General features: G+C 37.5%; 1 long non-coding RNA gene across 1 annotated transcript in view; it reads right to left on the bottom strand.

Annotated features, from left to right (window-relative positions):
* Positions 1–17473, bottom strand: part of LOC307181188 — a 53480-nt gene extending 36007 nt beyond the window's left edge. The window contains exon 1 of the long non-coding RNA XR_013826089.1: positions 17296–17473. This is a non-coding gene — a long non-coding RNA (uncharacterized lncRNA). The remainder of the gene's footprint in view (positions 1–17295) is intronic.
* Positions 17474–17809: the final 336 nt, after the last annotated feature.

Raw genomic sequence — 17809 nt, 5'->3', positions numbered from 1 at the left:
TGCTCAAGTAACCATTTCTTTTTCTAAGTCCCCCAGGGAGCCCCTGCACTGTTTGTGCCAATATATCATCTTCCCTGCTGACCCAGGATCACCTGCCTGTTTTCTCCTCTCAGAACAAATTTCTTTGTGCAAACCTAGCATTCTGACTCTACAATGTCCCAGAGGACATCTGATATAGGTACCCTGAAATTTACTTAGAGGAGTCTGTACGCAAATCTGCCATCTTTCTAAGTTTATTTTTCTCTTTAACAGTAGTAATGGTAATATCATCATAATTCTCACTATTATTGTTTTTAGTGCATTTTCTTACCTTTATTAATATGCATTATCTTTGTGGTTGTTTCTACATAACATTGAGTAGACCTGCTCTATGCTAAAGATTGTCTGATTTACTGCAGATCATTATGGAGGGTTTCCCAACATACAAAATACATACACCTAGCTACTCCGGAGCTCCCACAACACTTAGCTGGGTGCCCTCGACTCAAGGTCTCTATGAAGCTGGGGCTGAGGTCTCAGCTGTCGCTCCACAGGGGAGGATTTGTTCCCAGACTCACTGAGATGGGTACTGGCAGGATGCAGTCTGAGCTGAGAGCCTAGTGCCTCTGCCTGGAGGCCTGGGACTTCCCTGTGTTCTCTCCTATGTGGGCCTCTCCATATGGCACCTAGTAACACCCATGCAGGCTTCCCCAGTTCCAGGGATAAAAGAGAGAGACAGACAGAAACAGAGAGAGAACACAGGATGCAGCAAGTGAGATGTAAGTGACAGAGGTTCTGTCAATGAATCTTAACACTGACCTCCCCTGATTTGCTATATTCTGTTGGTCAGAAGCCAGTCGTTAGCTACTTAGTACTTGCACAAAGAGTGGAGTTTCCTCGCTGCATGTGGATCACAGTCTGTGGCTGGGAACACCGAGGGAGGCATGTTCAGTGGTCTCCCCCAGAACTGGGAAAAGTGGCTGCATTCTGGAAATAACTGAAAGTGACAAAAGTCCAGCCTCACTCATCAGAAGAGAAGTGAAAAGGAGACAATGGGTTACGTGTCATTTCTCATCCACTAAAGCAGCAAAACAAAAGCTCCCCAAACTCCTGAAACTGGAACACTTGGTGGGAATGAGGCACAGGACCACTCATTCCCCAGTGGTAGGAGGGGCACCGACTCTTCCTGGAGGGTGTTGGCTGCCGCATCCCCAGATGCCACGCACTTGAATAAGGAGGTTACTTCTAGAAAGCAAAGGCGCAGTGGTCAGAGGTGTGTATGAAGAGTCCACGTGGGTGATGTTGTCTGTCTTATTTCTAAGAGCCCTGCATGGACACCTGCGTCCAGAGGGGAGCTGCTTCCACTGACAGTGAGAACAGGCTGCAGCTGTTTAAAATGACAGTGTCCGTACTACCCAAAGCAGTCTACAGGTTTAATATGATCACTAGCAAATTACACATGACATTTTTTTCACAGAAGTAGAAGAAATAACCCTAAAATGTATATGGAACCATAAAAGACCCAGAATTGCCAAAGCAATCCTGAGGAAAAAGAACAAAGCAGGAGGCATAACCCTCCCAGTCTTCAGACAATGCTACAATGTTAATCAAAACAGCCTGGTATTGGAACAAAAACAGACATATGGGTCAATGGAACAGAATAGAGAGCCCAGAAATAAACCCACAGACCCACGGTCAATTCATCTCTGATGAAGAATAGACAATGGGGGGAAAGACAGTCTCTTCAGCAAGAGGTGTTGGAAAAGTTGGTTCATGCAAATCAATAAAGTTAGAACACTCTCCCACCATACCAAAAAAAAAAACTCAAAATGGCTTAAAGGCTTAAATATAACACATAACACCATAAAACACGTGAAAGGGAACATAGGCAAAACATTCTCTGATATAAAGTGTACCAGTGTTTTCTTAGGTCAGTCTCCCAAGGCAATAGGAATAAAAGCAAAAATAAACAAACGGGACCCACTCAAACTTATAACTTTACTCACAGCAAAAGAAACCATAAACAAAATGAAAAGACAACATACCGACTAGGAGAAAATATTTCCAAATGATGCAACCAACAAGGGCTTAATTTCCAAAATATACAAACAGCTCATACAACTCAATAACAAAAAACCGAACAAACCAATCAAAAAATGGGCAGAAGACTGAAACAGACATTTCTCCCAAGAAGACATACAGATGGCCAATAGGCACATGAAAGGTTGCCCATCATCACTAATTATTAGAGAAATGCAAACTAAAACTACAATGAGCTACAACCTCACACCAGTCAGAATGGCCAGCATCAAAAGTCTGCAAATAACAAATGCAGGAGGGGGTGTGGAGAAAAGGGAACCCTGCTACACTCTTGGTGGGAATATAAATTGACACAGCCACTATGGAGAACAGTATGGAGGTTCCTAAAAATAGAGTTGCCATATGATCCTGCAATCCCACTCCTGGGCATATATCCAGAGAGAACCATAATTCAAATAGATACATGCACCCCAATGTTTGTAGTAGCACTATTTATAATAGCTAAGACATAAAGGCAACTTAAATGTCCATCAACAGATGAATGGATACAGAAGATGTGGTACATATATACAATGGAATATTACTCAGCCATAAAAAGAATGAAATAATGCCATTTGCAGCAACATGGATGCAACTAGAGATTAGCATACTAAGTGAAGTAAGCCATAAAGATAAATACAAATGCTATATGGTATTACTTATATGTGAAATCTAAAATATGACACAAATGAACCTATCTAAGAAACAAAACAAGACTCACAGACATAGAGAACAGACTTGTGGTTACCAAGTGGGAGGGGGTTGGGGAAGGATGCACTGAGAGTTTGGGGATAGTAGCTGCAAACTATTGCATATAGAATGGATAAAAATCAATGTCCTACTGTATAGCACAGGGAACAGGATATTCAATATCCTGAGATCAACCATAATGGAAAAGAATATAAAACAGATGTATATATGTGTATAACTGAGACACTTTGCTATACAGCAAAAATTAATACAACATTGTAACTCAACTATATTTCAATTAAACAAAAAAAAATCAATTGATGTGAACAACACTAAAGGCCAATTATAAGAGTCATATACAGAGCATTCTATCCAACATAGGCTGAATACACAGTCTTCTCAAGTGCAGAAAAAATATTTTCTAGAAAAGACCACATGATAAACCACATATCAAACCTTAGTGATGTCAGGAAGACTTAAATTATACCAAGTATATTGCCTGAGCATATTATTAAACTAGAAATCAATAACACGATGAAAACTGGAACACTAATGAATACAAAAAATTGATCAACACTCTCCTGACCAACTAATTTATCAAAGAATAAATTTAAGAAGAAATAAGACAGTATTTTGAGACAAAGTGAAATGGAAACACAGTATACTAAAGGCTATGGGATGCAGCAAAAGGAGCGTTAAGAGAGAGGTTTATTGCAACAAATGCCTACCTTACGAGTTAAGAAATATCTCGAATAAAAAACCTAACTCTTCTGTTCAAGGACCTGAAAAAAGAACAAAATGAGCCCAAAATTAGCGAAGGAAGAAAATTATAAACATTACAGCAGAAATCAATGTCATAGAGATAGAGGAAAACAACAGAAAAGATTAGTGATACTAAGAGTTGGTTCATTAAAAGAAAAAATTTCGAACCTTTTGCTAGACTAAACAAGGAAAAGGAGAGAAGACCCAAATCAACAAAATTATAAATAAAAGAGAAAACATTACAACTCTACTGCAGCGATAAGAAGGATAACATGTTACTTTGAACAACTACATGCTAACAAGCTGGGCAACCTAGATAAATGGAAAAAATTCTTAGAAACATACAACCTACCAAAAGTGAATTAGGAAGAAAGAGAAAATCTAAATGAAGCAATTAGTAGTATGGAAACTAAATCAGTAATCAAAACTCTTCAAATGAAGAAAAACTCAAGATCAAATGGCTTCATTGGTAAATTTTACCAAATATTTAATGCATTAATGCCAATCCTAAAAGTCTTCAAAAGAGAAAGAGAAAAAAATGAATGAGGAGGAATAGCTCCCAAACTCATTTTACAAGGCCAGCATTACTTTGATATAATAATCTGAAATGGACACTGCCAATTACAGGCCAATAACACTGATGAATATAGGTTTAAAAATTCTGAATAAATACTAGCATATCAAATAAATGGGATGCATCATATTAATAGAACAAAAGGAAAATATAATATCAATAGGCACAGAAAAAGCATTTAATAAGTTAGGTATAAAATGAATGTAACTCAACATAATAAAGGCTAAATATCGGGACTTCCCTGGTGGCGCAGTTGTTAAGAATCTGCCAGCCAATGCAGGGGACATGGGTTCAAGCCCTGGTCCGGGGAGATTCCACATGCCAAGGAGCAACTAAGCCCGTGCACCACAACTACTAAGCCTGCGCTCTAGAGCCCGTGAGCCACAAATACTGAGCCTGTGTGCCACAACTACTGAAGCCCACATGCCTAGAGCCCATGCTCTGCAACAAGAGAAGCCACTGCAATGAGAAGCCCACGCACCACAACGAAGAGTAGCCACCACCTACTGCAACTAGAGAAAGCCCGCATGCAGCAACAAAGACCCAATGCAGCCAAAAGTAAATAATTTTTTTAAAAGGCCAAATATGACAAGGTCACAGTTCAAAGCACACTCAAGAGTGAAAATGTGAAACTTTTTCTCTAATATCAGAAACGAGACAAGGGAGTCCACTCTCATCACTCATTCAGCATAGAAATGGAAGTCCTAGCCAGGGCAATCAGTCAAAGAAGAGAAATAAAAGGCATCAGAACTGGAAATTAAGAGGTAAAAATGTGTCTATATTAAGATAACATGATTTTATATATAGAAACTCTGAAAAACTTCACCAAAAACCTGTTAAAACTAATCAACATAATGAGTAAAGTTGCAGAATAAAAACTTAAAATGCAAAAATCAGTCATATTTCTATATACTAACAATGATCTGAAAAAAGAAAACCATTCTATTTATAAGAGCATCCAAACTAATAAAATAATAAGGAATAAATTTATCTAAGGAGATGAAAGATATCTACAATACAAGCTACAATATACTGCTGAAAAAAATTGGAAAAGACAGAAATAAACGTAAAGTTATCCCTTGTTCATGATTGGAAGAATTAATATTTTTAAAATGTCCACACCACCCAAAGCCATCTATGGATATAATGCAATTCCTATCAAAATCCAATGGCATTTTTTAAAGTAGAAAAAAACAACAGAGAAATGTATGAGGAATCACAAAAGAACTTGTATATGCAATGTGACTATGAGAAAGAACAGCAAACCTGGAGGTATCACATTCCATGATATCAAACTGTATTATAAAGCTATAGTAATGTAAGTAGTATGGTACTGTCATGTAGAAAGGCATACACAACAATGGAATAGAACTGAGAATCCAGATATAAACCCATGCATATAAGGTCAACTAATATTTGATAAGACAGTCAGGAACATTCGGTGGAGAGATAATCTCTTCATTAAACAGTGCTTGGAAAACTGCATAGTTATATGCAAAAGAATAAAGCTAGACTCCTGTCTAACACCACTCATGACAATTAAATAGAAATAAGATAAGGTAAAGAAAACTGTAAGACGGGAGGCTTTTCTTCCTGGAGGAAAACAGTAAAAATCTTTTTAACACAGGTCTTTAATATTATTTTTGATGATACCTTAAGCACAAGCAACAATTAAAAAAAACTAACACGTGGAACAATATCAAACTAAAAATCTGCTACACAACAAGATAAAATAAATAAATAACGAAAAGAGCCTATGTAATCAAAAATAATATTTGCAAACCTTACACCAAATAAGGGGTTGATATCCAAAATACATCATAGAACTCAGTAACACAAAATAAATTAAGCCAATTAAAACCTGTTGCAAAGACTCCAACGGACATTTTTTCAAAGAAGATATGTGAATGTACAACAAATACATGAAAATGTGTTCAACGTCATTACACATCAGGGAAATTAAATCTAAACCACAATGAGATATCACCTCAGGATTGTTAGAATGGAATTCATCAAAGAGACAAGATATCTGCTAACAAATGCTAGCAAAGATGTGGAGAAAAAGGATGATTTTTGTGCTTTTGCTTGTCTTACGAATTGGTTCAGCCTATATGGAAAACACTAGAGAAGGCCCTCAAAATTTAATACGACTACCATATGGTCCAGCATTTTCATCTATAGAAATATATTGAAAGAATTAAAAACACTATGTTGAAGAGATATCTGCACTTCCATGTTCATAGCAAAAGTGTTTACAATAGCCAAGACATGGAAAAAAACGTGTGTCTATCAACAGATGAGTGGATATAAACCTTGTGGTATATTTAGAAAATGGAGTAACATTCAGCCATAAGAAAGAAGGAAATCTTGCCATTGGTGACAATATGGATGGACCTTGAGGGCGTTATACTAAGTGAGAGAAGTCAGACCAAGCTTATATGTGAAAAACACACACACACACACACACAAACACAACTCATAGAAAAAGGTCAGATTTTTGGTTACCAGAGGAGGGAGGTGAGAAGAGGCAGAATTTGATGAAGTCCAAAAGTACCAACTTGCAGCTACAGGATAAATAAGTATTGAGAATATTATATACAACATGATGAATAGAGTTAACACTGCCATATGGTATATTTGAAAGCTGTTAAGCAAGTAGATCTTAAGAGTTCTCATCACAGGAAAATATATTTTCCTTATTTTTCTTTTCTTGCATCTATATAAGACGATGTATGTTAACTAATCTTACTGCAATAACAATTTCACAATATATGGAAGTCAAATCATTATAATGTGCATTTTCAACTTAAATAGTACTGTGTTCAATTATATCTCAATAAAACTGGGGGGAAAATTACAACACCTTTACAATAATGCCTTTGAAATTTAAAAACAATCTTAAAAGGAAATTGAAACACAACTTGCTAAAACTTATGGGCTGCAAGAAAAACAGTAATAAGAGAGTTTATTGAAACAAATGCCTACAATAAGAAAAAAGAAAGATCACAAGTAAACAATCTTACTTCTCACGGGACTAGCAAACAAAGGAAAAACCACTAAGCTCACAAGTAGCAGAGCAATGAAATAAGAGATAAGAGAACAGAAATAAAACAGAGACCATGCAAACAATAGAAAACATCAATGCAAGAGGTGGTTTTTGAAATGAAAACAAAATTAACCTTTCAGCTATACTAATGAAGAATAAAAGAGAATACTCAAATAAAATCAGAAATGAAAAAGGAGACATTACAACTGATGCAGCAAAAATACCACAGCTCATGAGAGGTGACCATCAACACATATATACCGTCAAGTTTGATACCTTAGAAGAAATGAATTCCTAGCAACATAAAAAATACCAAAACTGAATCATGAGGAAATAGACAAACCAAACAGACCAATGATGAGTGAAAAGATTGTATCAGTAATAAAAGATTTACAAAAAACAAACAAACAAACAAAAAACAACAGGCTAGGACCAGATGGAAATTTTCCAGTTTCCATTGGGAAATTCAACCAAATATTTAAATAGAATTAAAACAACTCCATGTCAAAGTTTTCTAAAAAAACTTTGAGGTACATTCCCAAACTCATTTGATGAGTCCAGCATTATCCTGATACCAAAGCTAGATAAGAACATTACAAGAAAAAAAAAAAACAAACAACTGTCAAGTATTACTAATATAGATGCAAAAATTCTCAGTGAAATACTAGCAAACAAAATTCAACAGTATATTGAAAGGATCATACACCATGATCAAGTGGAATTTATCCCTAGAATGCAAGGGTAATTCAACCTATGTAATTCAAACATGTGATGCACCACATTGAGAATGAAATATGAAAATCAGATGGTTATCTCAATAGATACAGAAAGAGAATGTGAAATAATTAAAGAACCTTCCATGATAAAAAATACTCAACAAATTGCTATACGTAGAATGTACCTCAACACAATAAAAGTCATATTGAACAAATTCACAGCAGACATTAAAATCAATGGTGAAAGCTTGAAAGGTTTTCTGCTAAAAATATAAACAAAATAAGTTTTGTGCACTCTCACCACTCCTTTTCAGCATAATACTGGAAGTCATAGCCAGAGCGGTTAGGCAAGAAAACTAAATAAAAGAAATACAAATTGAAAAGGATGAAGTAAAGCTATTTCTGTTTGCATTTAATATAATCTTATATGGAGAAAATCCCAAAGATTCCAAAAACATGTATTACTGATTATAGACAAATTCAGTCAAGTTGCAAGATACAAAATCAACATGTGAAGAGCAATTGTACTTCTATGTACTAACAACAATTTGAAAAAGAAATGTAAAAAGCAATCATATTTAAAATGGCATCAGAAATAAATAAAACATTTAGGAATAAATTAAACCAAGTAAGTAAAATATCCATACACTGAAAATGACAAAACACTGGTGAAAAAACTGAAGATACAAATAAATGAAGAACATTTCCATGGTTATGAAACAGAAGAATATTGTAAAAATATCTATACTACCCAAAGCTGTCTATACATTCAGTGCAATCTCTATCAATATTCCAATGATTTTTTCACAGAAAGAGAAGACAACCCTAAAATTTGTATGGAACCACAAAACACCACTAATAGCCAAATCAACATGGTCAAAGAAGCACAAATCTAATGGCATCACAATTCCTAACTTCAAACTTTATTACAAAGCTATAGTAATCAAAACAATAGATTCTGGGAAAAAATAGAGACTTAATCCAATGAAACAGAATCAAGAGCACTGAAATAAAACCAGTCATTTACTGTTAACAAATATTTGACAAGGGAGCCAAGGAGATGCAGTAGGGGAAATACAGTCTCTTCGATAAATGGTGTTGGAAATAAACTGGATAACAACCTACAGAAGAATACAATTGGACCCCTTTCTTGTACCACTCACAAAAATTAACTCAAAGTGGACTGAAGGCTTAAATATAAGACCTAAAGCTGTAAAACTACTTGAAGAAAGCATAAAGAACAAGTTCCTCAATATAGTTTTGGCAAATATTTTTCGGATATAATATCAAATGTGGGAGCCACAAAAGAAAAAAAAAAAAAGTGGAACAGCAAACAAACAAACGAAAAACTTTGCATAGCAAAATGAACAATCAGCAAACTAAAAAGCATCTACAGAACTGGAGAACATATGTGCAAACCATTTTTTTGATAAGGGGCTAATATTCAAAATATATAAGAAGTAACATAAAATAATAGCAGTCAAAAATTAAATAAAAAATGGGCTAAAGGACTTGAAAAGACATTTTTCCCCAAAAAAGACATACAGATGGCCAACAGGTACATGAACATATGCTCAACATCAATAATCATCAAAACCACAATGATACATCAGCTCACACCTGTTAGAATGGCTATTCTAAAAATGAGAAGAAAAAACAAATGTTTGTGAGAATGTGAAGAAAAGGCAACTTGTGTGTATATTTGGTGGAAATGTAAACTGGTACAGTCTAATGAATGTAAAAGAATTCAATTGGACCCCTATCTCACACTACTCACAAAAATTAACTCAAAAGAGATTAAAGACAAACATGTATGACTTGAAACCATAAAACACCTAAAAAATTCCTGGGGGAAAATCTCCTTGACCTTGGTCTTGGGAATAGTGATTTTCTGGTTATGACCCCAAAGGACAGGCAACAAAGCAAAAGCAAAAATAAAATGGGACTAAGAAAACCTAAAAAACCTTCTGTTCAGAAAAAAATAAAACCACACACAAAAGCAAAACAAAACAAAAAACAACTGGTTAAAAATGGAGAAAGGATCTGAATAGATATATTTTCCAAAGAAGACATACAAATGTCCAACAGATATATGAAAAAGTGTTCAATGTCTTTAATCATCAGGGAAATGAAAATCAAAATCACGAGATCATCTCACTCCTTTTAGAATGCCTACAGCCAAAACACAAGAGATTACAAGTGTTTGAAAGAACATGGAGAAAAGAAAATCCTTGTGCATTGTTGGTAGAGATGTAAATTAATACAGCCACTATGAAAAACAGTATGGAGGTTCCCCCCAAAATTATAAGTAGTATCCAGTTGTTCCAGTACCATTTGTTGAAGAGACTATCCTGCCCAGTGGGTGTGCTTTATTCCCATCTCAAATATTAGTAACTTATACACTGGGGTTTACTTCTGGGCTCTCTATTCTGTTCCTTTAGTCTATGTGTGTATTTTAGTGCCAATATCATAGTGTCGTGTAACTACAGGATTTTAATATTGTTTCTTTTTGTTTAAAATAAATTTACTTATTTATTCACTTATTTTTGGTTGTGCTGGGTCTTTGCTGTTGCGCGCGGGCTTTCTCTAGTTTCAGCGAGTGGGGACTACTCTTCAGTGTGGTGTATGGGCTTCTCATTGTGGTGACTTCTCTTGTTGCAGAGCATGGGGTCTAGGCACGCGGGCTTCAGTAGTTGTGGCACATGGGTTAAGTAGTTGTGGTTCATGGTGTCTAGAGCACAGTCTCAGTAATTGTGGTGCACTGGTTTAGTTGCTCCGTGGTATGTGGGATCCTCCCAGACCAGGGCTTGAAATTGTGTCCCCTGTATTGGCAGGCGGATTCCTAACCACTGCAGCACCAGGGAAGCCCCTGTAATATAATTTTAAATCAGGAAGTGTGATGACTCCCAATTTTTTCTTTCTCAGGATTGCTCTGGTTATTTGCAGTCTCCTGTGGTCGTGTACAAAATTTTAAAATTGATTTCTCTATATCTGTAAACGATGCTGTTGGAATTCTGATAGAGATTGCATTGAACCTATAGATGTCTTTGGGCAGTATGGACATTTTAACAACAATAATTCTTCTGATCACAGAACACAGTACTGTATATCTTCCCACTTGTTTTGTCTTCTTCAATTTTTTTTGATCAAAGTCTTGTAGTTTTCAAAGGACAAATTTTTCATTTCCTTCGTTAAGTTTATTTCTAAATATTTATTCGTTTTAATGCAATTTTGAATGGGGAAAGGATAGTGTCTTCACCAAATTCTGTTGGGAAAACTGGAAAACCACATACAGAAAAATGAAACTGGACACCTATCTTATACCACTCACAAATATTAATTTGAAGACTGAAACATAAGACCAGACACTATAAAAGTCCAAAAGAAAACACAAAGAAGAATCTACTTAACACTGGTTTGGGCATATGATCCCAAAAGCATAAGCCAGAAAAGTAAAAACCAACAGATGGGATTATATCAAACTAAAAAGCTTTATATATATATATATATATATATATATATATATATATATATATATATAGTCTACATACAGATTAGGAGAGAATATCTGCAAATCATACGTTGCATCAAAGAGTATAAACTTCCACTTTTAAGGTGAGTAAGTTCTGGGAACTTTAACATACATTATGGTGGCCATAGCTAACAACGCTGTATTATATATTTGAAAGTTGCTAAGGGAGTAGATCTCAAAAATTTTACCACACAAAAAAGTTAATGATGTGAGTTTATGGAAGAATCCTTATTGCGGTAATCATTTCACATTATATATATGTATCAAATCACCACAATGTACATCTTAAACTTACACAGTGCTGTATATCAATTATGTCTCAATAAGTCTAGAGGAGAAAAAAAAATAAGAATTTCAAGATGGACACAAGAGCATGAAACAAAGCACGGGCGTTTCTGAGTGAAGAACCTTGCGTCATATCCATGTGGCTGGCCCCAGTTGTACCTGCAAAATCACAACGAATATCTGACAACTGGTCTCCATCACCAGGGCTAACAACGTGCCTGAGCTCCCACCTTGGTTACTACAGCAGTCTCCTAATTGGCGCCCCAATTCTGCTTTTGCCCCTTCAGTCAGTTGGTAGGACAGCAGCCAGAGGAAGTCAGATGATAGCCCTCCTCTGTTTACAACCATTCACTGGTCCTTTATTTCACACAGAGTAAAAGCCAATGTCCTTTAAATGGCCGACAATCTGTTGACAACACCAAGGGCTCTATCCCTTGCTCACTTAACTTCAACCACCCAGCATTCCCAACTTTCCTCAAACAAGCCAGCCATGTTCCTTCTTTACAGCATTTTACCTTGCTCTCCCCTCTGCCTGGAATCTGCTTTTGCCACCTATGCACACTATGTATGCCCTCCCTCATATCTTTTAAGTCTTATTCACAGGTATTTACTGAGCAAGACTATGTGCTGGACAGTATTCAAGGCACAGATGTTTGGACCCAACATCTCTCTGATCCTTCTGAGATGGAGCATCATTTCATAAACTTACTGGCTATTATTTCTGGAAAAAACAGATACATAAATATGGGAGTGTAAGAATCGCTCAGGCAAAATCCCAAATAATAGAGATAGATGTTTAACTATCAGAAAGGTGGAGCATAACTTCCCAACTCCCTAATTGTGTCCTGCACGCAGTGACATCCTTCCAAACGGTACACACTGAATGAAGGGAGAAAAGTTTGATGTTACAGTGAGAACTTAACAAACTCCACCTCAGCCAGGTGATCAAGGGCAACATCAACAGTAGTAAGTCATCTGCAGAGCATGTGCCCTTGATACGAAGTGAAACACATAACCCCAGGCTAATCACGAGGGAAACAACAGGTAAATCCCAATTCGAGACTGTCAAGGTCATCAAAAACAAGAAATGTCTCAGAAACTATAACAACTAACAGTGTCCTAAAGAGAAATGGCAGCTAAATGGAATGAGGGTGAGATATCCTGAATGCAATCCTAGAAGAGAAAAAGGTAAGTCTACAAAAATTTGAAAAAAGTGTGGGTTATAGTTAATAATCAGGTGTCAACACTAGTTCATTAACTGTAAAAATGTACCCTAATGACATGAAACTGTAATAAGAGAGGAAACTGAGTCTGGGCTAGTTGTGAAATCCTGCACTATTCTTGCAAATTTTCTATAAATCTGAAACAATTTTAAAATGAAAATGTATTAAACAAATTTTTATTTTTTTCTAACACATATTATTTTTAAACTGTCCTACCAGTAATTACTATTAATTTCCCCTGTCACCTAGTTGTACTGTTTCATCTTGTTAAATAGAATTTATAACAGAGAGAAGTAAATTACCCATGATAGTAGAAAATTTCCAATAACACCAATTTTACATATTTTATGTTAAATTAAGAATGCACATGTGTATAATCATTTATTATATATTATGTTATTTGGGAGTTTTTGTTTTTTTTCTTTTGGCTGCAGTCATTTTACTGGTATGGCTGTATCCTGAGTCACTTTCTAAGAAGTCACTCACCAGAGATGTCTGTCAGGACTCAGAAGTGAGTCTACATGTCACTTCATGGCTGAACATATTCAAACAGCCCATTTATAAAATAAAAATAAAATAACTAATAATTCGTTGTGACTGGTTCATTTATTCCAAGAATGCTTTTAAAAAATTTTGTTTCCATGCTTACATTTCATACTAATGGAACAAAAAATCAAATTATGTGCCAACTCAAATATTACATTAGAATAATGAGAACTGAGTTGTGACCACAAAAATTCAATGTTTCATCCTGATATTTTCTAATCAGAAGTGTTTTTTAAAATATTCAGGGCTTCCCTTGTGGCACAGTGGTTGGGAGTCTGCCTGCCGATGCAGGGGACACGTGTTCGTGCCCCGGTCCGGGAGGATCCCACATGCCACGGAGCGGCTGGACCCGAGAGCCATGGCCGCTGAGCATGCTCTTCCGGAGGCTGTGCTCCGCAACGGGAGAGGCCACAGCAGTGGGAGGCCCGCGTACCGCAAAAAGAAAAAAAAAAATTCAAACTCCGTTCCTAGGGGATAGCTGAAAGTGACAATATCAGAAAGCCCAAATCGCACACAGACTTGCAAGTGATTGTAGATGTTGCCATATAATGTGCCAGAAATAAATTGCCTCTTAGAAGATTACATAAAATTACTTGAAGCTCAAACCCTGGAATGCTTCCCAATTTTGTCAGACTTACATGTTATTGTAATGTCTATATCCATTTAGCTCATGAGGTAGGTAAAGATAAAAAGTGATCTGTTCTTATGTGTTTAATACAGTTTAAAAAAGTACCTAATGCTCCTAAGAAATCAGGTTAGATCTGGAATACAGATGAAAATATGAAATGAAAGTACTTTGCTTTGTACAAGAGCAGTAGCCCACCATGTACAAATATGTCAGATGACAATGTACCTTCATGTTAAAAAAGAAAAAATGCCATCACTGCAAAAGAAAGCTTTATTGATTGTACTGAAGTAAAAGGAAAAACTAGATATGATATACCTCAGCTAATTACGAGTATATTGGGAAAAGATAATGTTGACATAAAAATGCTCATGCTCACAGATATTATACAGGTGTAACTGTGGCACATGTACGAAGACGTAGAAGCCATGTTCCTCCACTGAGCGTGACGATGCCAAAATTGTGACCTGATCATTTCTTAACCTTAATGGACAAAATTTCTGCTCCCACAATTTAAAATATGACCTTTAAAATGCTGTATAACGAGACGATGTGATATTTTAATGTCTGTTCTAAGTAGTACTTTAAACACACATAAGTCTATCCAACTGTCAGTCAGAAAGATCAGATACAATCAGCTATCATTCTATGCAAATGAATGGCATGTAGCAAATATTCATATATGTGTGTACCTATATAAAACATGTTAGCATATATGAATAAAATCAACTATGTTATATTAATATTTAATGTAAAATCATATTAACAAATGCACTGTGGTGAAATAAGAAGCATCTAGGTATAAATAGATTACAAATTTTTATGCAGTTTTCACAATGGGATAATATTGTGACCAAAGTGGAAATTGTAAAGAAAGTCGTCCAAGAAAAACATCTTGACTATAGGAAAAATCGCATGCTTATTATAAGGCCTCTCCCCTTGTTTACAACCAATGTCAGAAAGTAACCTTGAACTAGGTTAGGAGAATAAAAACTTTAACAAGACATAGGAATACTCTTTCTGTTGTAGAAAATAAACCAAAATAAAAAGTAAATGAATAAGCTACGAAGATTCTACAGATAGAAATATCAATTCTTATGGGAAAGAGGCTGAAAATAAATAATAAGGAGATTATAGATATCCTAATTTCACCTTTTGAATGGAGCTATACAACATTAAGCTAAAAACCTTCATATTCTCTATTAGCAGAAAATTTATTTGCTATGAATGTATTTAATTTACAAAAAGCAGCCCCTGTCTTAGCTTTTAAGTATTCTGTTGAAGTTTTAAGTTTTAATATATTTCATCTTAAATGGTCTCATGAAGTATGCAATGGTTGGTATTTTAAAAATCGTCACTGTGCCTGGAACTTCTAAAAGTGATTCACGATTTTTTAAATTACATTCTTATAAAAATTTGGTATTGACATGAATATTATGATTTTTAATAATACTAGTCACATTGGAATATTGCAGAAGAGTTTTCAATGAGCTTATGTGTATAAATATTTAAGACTGTCACTGTATTATGAGAAAATTTCAAACACAGCAATATTTTGACTTGAAAATGAGAAAAAAGCTAGAACTACATCTTAAATATTGCTCATTGTGGGGCTTTCCTGGTGGTGCAGTGGTTAAGAATCCACCCCCCAATGCAGAGGACATGGGTTTGAGCCCGGGTCCGGGTAGATCCCACATACAGGGGAACAACTATGCCCGTGAGCCACAACTACTGAGCCTGCGCTCTAGAGCCTGCGAGCCACAACTACTGAAGCCCACGCACCTAGAATCCGTGTCCGTGCTCTGCAACAAGAGAAGCCACCACAATGAGAAGCCGCACGCCACAACAAAGAGTAGCCCCTGCTCGCTACAATTAGAGAAAGCCCATGCAACAACGAAGACCCAATGCAGTCAAAAATAAAATAAATTAAATAAATTTTAAAAAGAATGATTTGTAAAAAAAATAAATAATAAATATTGATGACGTAGAGAAAATAGCACAACATGAAAGTTATGAGTTAAGTTTTATTTGGGGCCAAATAAAGACTATATCCTGGGAGACAGAATCTCAGATGGCTCCAAGAAACTGTTCCAAAGAGGCAGGGGGAAGGTCAGTGTATATGTAATTTTGGTGAAGGGGGAGTACACGCAATCGAGCACATATAATTTTTGCAGAAGGTTTCTGCTCATCTCATGCAGGCTCCGGCTAGTGACGTCACCATGAAGGATTTCAATGCTTCTCTAGACACGAGGAGATACAAGAACTGGGCTCATAAAATCAGCTCCTGAAAGTATCTAACTCTCTGAAGAGCTGTCCTGCCAGCTTCCCCCGAGCACAGAGCACGTTATTTCCGCTCTCCACCCTGAACTCCTTTCAGGGGGTGTTGAAGGTCAGCGGCTGCAGCAGCTGCACCAGCACCTGATTTAATCCTTGTCGAGGTAGACGGCAAGTGACGATCCATAGCGACAATACGCTCCAAATAATTTTATTCCTTTAAGACGGAAAAGTAAAATACAATAAATTCTGATTCTGACATGTTTAAACTATAAAACTTAACATAGTGTGTTTTACTACACTGTTTTTTTAACTCTTTTTTATTTTATTTATTTTTTTTGTGGTACGCCGGCCTCTCACTGTTGTGGCCTCTCCCGTTGCGGAGCACAGGCTCCGGACGCGCAGGCTCAGGGCCATGGCTCACGGGCCCAGCCGCTCTGCGGCATGTGGGATCTTCCCGGACTGGGACACGAACCCGTGTCCCCTGTATCGGTAGGTGGACTCTCAACCACTGCGACACCAGGGAAGCCCTGTTTTTTTACTCTTTCAATACGTTTTCAACTAGATCCACGTTACCTGCACATCATCCGTGTATAGTCTGTTAGTTAAGGTCTTTGAACAAAGGAATAAGTGGATAATTCCATGCGGCTGAGGACAAGGGGCGGAAACATTTCTCTTGGCAACTAAAAAAAGGGACATTTTTACAACCTTCCGGGGGCGTCTGAGGAAACTCAGCAGAGTCTGTCCGCGACGGTGAACTCTCCTGGTCGACCGCGCCCCAGCTCCTTCCCCGCGGCCCGAGGGTCCGGGGCTCAGCCGCGCCGCCCGCGAGGACACGCCTTGGGCGGAGCTCCTCGCGCCAACCGCCCCGCGTCCGGAACAGACGCCCCGCCGGGAACAGCCTCCACGCCGCCGGCCCCTCGGAGACCGGATCCGAGGGACAACAAGCGACATCGAACGTTACCTGAGAAGGTGGGGATACACCGCGCGGTGCGGCCGGAAGGGAAGACGCGGAGCGTCGAGGAACGGGCACAGCCCCTTTGCACCGGCCGGGGCGCGGGCGGGGAACGTCTTCCTCCCGCAGACCAGCCAGCCCCACGCGCGGGCCCGCAACCGCCATGGCGCCTCCACTCCGTCCTCAGGGAAGACCGCCCATCAAGTGCGTGTGCAGTTGCGCATGCGGCCCATCGCCTGTGACATAGTGGCTTCGTGCCCCCCCTGCAGGCCCTTGGGGGAAGTGTAGGATGCTCGAAATAATTGGAGAACATGGGGCCCCTCCCAGCCAGGATGCTAAGTTACTCAAAATCTCAGTGCCCCAGCCTCTCTGCTGATGGCACTGGTGATGCTCTGATCCAGCCATGCCCGCTCTCTTGCCTGGGATGTGCCCCACTCTTTGGAGCCATGTCATCTGGTTTTTAGGTCATCCCCCCAAAAATGATAATAACCTCTATTCTATGCTACAATGACAGTATTCATTT

Source organism: Stenella coeruleoalba (assembly GCF_951394435.1).
Source record: "Stenella coeruleoalba genome assembly, contig: scaffold_75, whole genome shotgun sequence".
In the NCBI taxonomy this organism is placed as follows: Eukaryota; Metazoa; Chordata; class Mammalia; order Artiodactyla; family Delphinidae; genus Stenella; species Stenella coeruleoalba.
Note: the sequence above shows the minus strand (reverse complement) of the source record. Positions and strands in the feature narration are given on the sequence as shown.